This window comes from Marmota flaviventris, chromosome 3, assembly GCF_047511675.1.
Source record: "Marmota flaviventris isolate mMarFla1 chromosome 3, mMarFla1.hap1, whole genome shotgun sequence".
NCBI lineage: Eukaryota > Metazoa > Chordata > Mammalia > Rodentia > Sciuridae > Marmota > Marmota flaviventris.
Genome location: NC_092500.1, coordinates 142,301,731 through 142,307,403, shown reverse-complemented (window position 1 = coordinate 142,307,403; position 5,673 = coordinate 142,301,731).

The following is a 5,673-nucleotide window of genomic DNA, read 5'->3' as shown; positions in this document are numbered from 1 at the left end:
TTTTGTTGTGAAATAGAACACCAAAAGAGCACAATTAGAGTGTTTCCTTCTGGTTTTGAAACACAACTGACAACAAGTGACTCTGGATTGAAGCACAGTGCTTGGGATCATCCTGATCTTCCTGCTTCCCCTGGAACTCAATATGTCTCAGAGATATAACTTGTCCGTGCCTCACCTGCCAACTCATTAGGACCTAATGCTGCCTGTGTCCTTTGGGTGAAGAGCTAGGAAGCTCAAGTTTTGTTCTGCCCAGTGGATGAAGGAGATATGTGTAACATTCCCTTTGACAATAAAAAGATGGTTTCATTTCAGGCCCCTATCTCTGTGACCCCAGCATTGCCACACATGTCCAGTGTTGATATGCAGATGAGGATTGAAGGGCTGCATTTTCCTGGTTGCAGAGCCTGCAATAGACTCACTGCAGAGCTCTCCTGGAAACCAAGAAATCTGCTTTGCAAAGAACATTAACCCTGGCAGTGGATATCAGTGAATATTAGTTTCTGCAATAGTAATTCAAGAAGCATTGTTAGATATATCATGTATCATAGAATACAGACATGTAAAATCATGGTCGTGAGTAGTCATAAGTGACTTTGGAAAGAATGATATAAATCCTTATGCAATGGAAATTCCAGACTTGTTGGCAAGTCCCACAATTGATTGGAGGTACCTTGATTCATTTCAGTTAAGCGGGTTAACATTTACACAGAATTGACCATTTACAAAAGATTATGTAAGCTAGGTAGAAAAATAGAAAAGTGAAGTTTTCTAAAAGTGATTGACTTTTTCCTTTCATACTCAAAGACACATTGACTGGTAGAAAGAGCTAAAGATGGAGAGGCTGAAAGAAAGTCATGAGGTCCAGGTTATCCACAGACCATGCAATGGGAAAATGAAGGGTCAAGAATTTAGTCCAGAAGCAAAATGGTTTTTGTAAAACCTGGCTAGATTGCATGAATTGATTTTTAAAACGTATTATAATTTCAACTTTTACTTTTGATTGCAATAAAGTATTAGTCTTGTTCTGCGTGGAAGTTGTTTATATTTAAAAGGGAAGAAAATGTTTGCAATAAAATCTTTTATCTCTGTTTTTTTTTGTGTGTGTATTGATAATTACAAAGGGCTTAAATAGGACTTTGGAGTGTCTACAGGATAAATGCCTGGGCTTTGGTTGCTCAAGGAATGGCCTTGTTTGGGCAAAACAGAGAATTTTGAAATGTGGGACTTTCCTAAGTCATAAATGATCATTTTAAGGTTTCCAATTGGAGTCTCTTGGTACTGGGATGTTCTCTTTGGCTTTCATCATATGTTCATGGTTAACAGAGGAGCCCTTCAGACAGTTAAGAGCCTCATGGGACCTAGAAGCATGTAAGAGGCTAAGAAGTCAGAGGTTGGGATGATGTCACCCTCACAAGGAACAGTGAGGGTAGGAGGCATGGGTCTTTAGTAGTTCCATCCAAGAAAGGGTGGTGGCAGAGTCAACCCTGAAAACTAGCACTGCTCTTGCCCTGTGCCAACAAAATGCACATGGAATACATAGTGCTGCACATACCATACCATCTTACAGGAGGGTAACCAACCAATGGCTCCAACATCTGTCTCTGATTAAACTTGAAACTTTTTCTTGTAATTATCGTTAATGTCTAACTTCTCCACCAAACTGTGAGCAACTTCAAAGGAGGCTTTCTCTCATTCTACCACATATGAGAGGACGTGCTGAGGTAAATAGCTAATGAATAAATCCATTCTTATTATAAAGCTGAGTCAATGGAGGTTTAAAGAGGTAAAAAGATTAGCTCAAGGTCACTGTCAAGGACACAGCCAGGACTAAGCTTAGCATTCATATCCCCAGATGATGCCTTCTAAGACTATATCATGTGATCTCATACTAAAAGAAGGATAAAAGAGGGCAGAACCATTTTATGACCATCATCAGTTATTATCATTATTATCCAAGACCATTGTTCTCAACCAGGGATGATCTGACAATATTGACATTTTGGTTGTTACAACTGGTGGAGGGGGTGTAACCAACTATAGCAGGTAGAGGCCAGGGATGCTGATGGATATGCTGCAATACCCAGGACAGCCCCCACAACAAAGGACAATCTGGACCCAATATCAATAATTCCTGCATTGTTGCAACCCTGATCAAAGTTGAGTATCAAAACTTGATAATAGGGTTGGGGTTGTGGCTCAGTGGCAGAGTGCTTGCCTAGCATGTGTGAGGCACTGGGTTTGATTCCCAGAAGCATGCAACAATAAATAAAATAAAGGTCCATTGACAACTAAAAAAATATTTTTAAAAACGATTTAAAAAAAACCTTGATAATAAAAAGGAGGAATTTCAGGGACAGAATCAAGATGGAAGTGCAGGGCATGGTAGGCCATGCCCTTTCCAAAGGGAGTTTTGATGAGAGAGAGTATAGGCACTCCAAGAAGAAGTGGGTTGTGGCTATGAGTGAGAAGAGGACTCCACCAGGAGACAGGATTTTAGGTCACCATATGCCCAGCACATCTCTCACCTATGTTCCTAACTTATGATTTACACTTAAATCTCTTTTGACTAAATTTTGATTTTTTTTCTTGTGATTTTTGCCTAGTAATTTCTGAGTTTGGTTGGGCTTAAAAATATTTCACAGAAAAAAATAATCACCTTTACAATAAAAGTAGTTTATCAGAATTTTAAGCTGCAATGCATTCGCTGAGAAGAATTTTTAGAATTCCTACTGTCAGTTTGAGAGAAAGTTCTATTTTTAAAGAATTTCATGCAGTTAAGAATCTTATTATACTTTGATTTGAATAGAGAACAATATTTCAGAGTTCTTATGCTACTTCAAAGGCTTTAGAGATTTCATTAACTAGCTAAATCAAATTTAGGAGAATCTGGTTTTCCAGTGAAGCATTTCTCACATTTAAAATCTTTGATTATCTTAATAGGATTAGAGAATTATTATTATCTTCTTTTTATAGGACTTTAGGGGAAAAATGGAGGTTTATGGGAGAAACCATATAGGAGGAAAGGTCTATAATCTTACATATCATGGCCATGATAACCTTCCCTAGCATAAGTTTGCCGTTCTGTTTGAGTCTCATAAAAGGCCAGACTTTATCTATATGAGCCTTTTGTGTAGCTGGAATGTACTTCATTTTAAGTGGGAAACTCAATATAATAACTAAGGACTTTTTATGCCAACATGGGTTACAATGCATTGGCAATAGATCAAATAAAAACAGAGGAGCAGCCTTTGCATACAAAAAAAAAAAAAAAAAAAAAAAAAACAGGACATGAGCACTTCTTTTAAAGACCTAAGTTCAACAGCCTCTCCCTTGTACCTTTCTGTCCAAAGGAACAAAGGCTGTCTTTTCTCTTCCTTTCGAAAATGCTCCCATCAATTTATAGCTAAGTTTCAAACATACCTTTACTTTGCTGCCTATTTTCTCATTGTCTTCTAGTAAGTTCTTTTTTGCCCCTATATTTCCCATTCTGTAGGACTTTGTGAAAGGGTTTTTTGCCCCTAATATTTCCCATTCTGTAGGACTTTGCGAAAGGGTCGGGCAGTATTTCCCCATCTTGGACCATCTTTCCACTTAGTCTTTGGCCTCGAGGGCTTGGGTAGCCTGACCTGCAGAAACTATTCAGAAAGTCTAGGACAGCATTGCTATGATATACGGGAAATGAGATTGCCTCTCTATGCCCTCAAATATTGAAATGCTTAGAGTCAACTGGTGACATTGTCAACTGTCAACCTTCAGAAACTATTCAGAAAGTCCAGGGCAGCATTGCTATGATATACGGGAAATGAGATTGCCTCTCTGTGTCCTCAAATATTGAAATGCTTAGAGTCAACTGGTGACATTGTCTAGGTTCACCAGATCACACTCACAGTCCCTGTACAAAGTCCAGTGTTCCCTTTGGTACACATCGCTTCTGCATGATCTCTAATGGGGACAAACTCATATGTTCATTTCTGACCTGGTCTCCAGAACATTTTTGAAAATTATGATTCCATTTGTAAAATCTCAAGATTTTTTTAGCTTTCCTATGGAAAATTGGGAACTTTCTCTGAACCATAAAATTAGCTTTCTCTAAAATGCATTTAAATGGGACATATTGCCCCTCCCCACTTTTTTTGTTGGATCATTACAACAGAAGGGCTAGTGAGTGTCTAATGAGGACTGAGTCCCAGAGAAATAAAGCAGCATGGCCCAGGACCCACAGGTAGCTGGTTTATAGTGTAGCTACCTGGTGTTTGCTCAAGTGACATGACCAGTAAACTAACAAATAGGTCTGGGTAATAGAGGACTGGATTATCACGATGTCCACAGAGCTCTCAGCCCTTCTTCAAGTTCCATAAGAAGGGTCATAACTGGAACACAGGGTGGGAGGCTCAAAAAAATACTTGTCAGCTTTGTTTTCCATAGGTGGCAGCAAGCTACCACTCCTGGAAGCCCCCCACCTCACCCCACCCCACCCCACCCCTGCTGTACAGGCTCCTTGTCCTTCAAGGAATTGAGGTATTGTTTTATTATTGCTTGTCACATGATTCCTAGTTCTCCATTTGTGTCTCAATATCAATATACCTCCCCCCCCCAAAAAAAAACTATGAGACTTTTATATTTTCTTCTTAAAAAAATTTTTAGACAGTATTCATAAATGAGATAATAAAGAATTTGAATTCTTAGAACTAATCATATCTGCATAGGCTTCCGAAATGTGATGTTATCCTAAAGGAAAACTAAATCTTTAGATCAGGACTTTACTTTCTACCCAGGCCTAGCCCACAACAGCTGGTCTCCTTTCTTCATACACTGCAAATCAATCAGTCCATCAGACTTTCGGTGTTTTCTTAGTAGACTCTGGGATTGAACTTTGGCTGGAATTAATGGTTAACAGTTAATAATGACCAGTGTGGCTAAGTGCAGCTTCGTCTAGCAGGCATTCTAGATGTGAGTTTGCTCAGCTGCTAAAGCAAATTCAAGTTCTCTAGCTGTCTCTGTGTGTGTCACTTGTCAAGTATACAAGAAAAAGATCCTAAATAAGTTTAGTGCATTGAAAAAGCTAGTAACTCTCTTAAGGTACATTTCTGATACACAGAGTTTTTAAAGACTTTCCTGGATATGCTGTATGAAAGGTTACTTAACGTTGGAAACCAGGAAAAATAAATATTTGAGTGAGCATACCTACACATGCTTATTTAGGAAAGAATAAAGACCCCTTTGGAAGAAGAAAAACACCCTTATTGAGAATTGCAGCAAATAAGCAAACAAGGTATTTTCAGGTATGATTTCAAAAATTATTACTTAACATTTCTCTTAAGCAATTATGCCTTGAAATGTTTTATTTTTCCTGCAATGGGGGTTTTAAAATATTTGCAATAGAGAATGATAGATTTTTAATATGTGTTTGTTTTCACATTTTTACTTAATATATGTATAATAAATTTGAGGGAAGCATAATGAAAGAAGAGTGAGAGTTTATACTCAAAAATAAAGTATTTTGCAAATTAAAAAGACATTCTAGAGCAACCTTGAAGGATCAGAAGGACTGACTTATCTCTTAGGCCAGTTCATTTTTCACAGAACAATGCTATCAGTGCTTAGTTGGGGTAAGTGCATCTGTAGATAACTAAGTCAATCTGCTAATGTCTTCATTCGCCCTGAATTTTTTTA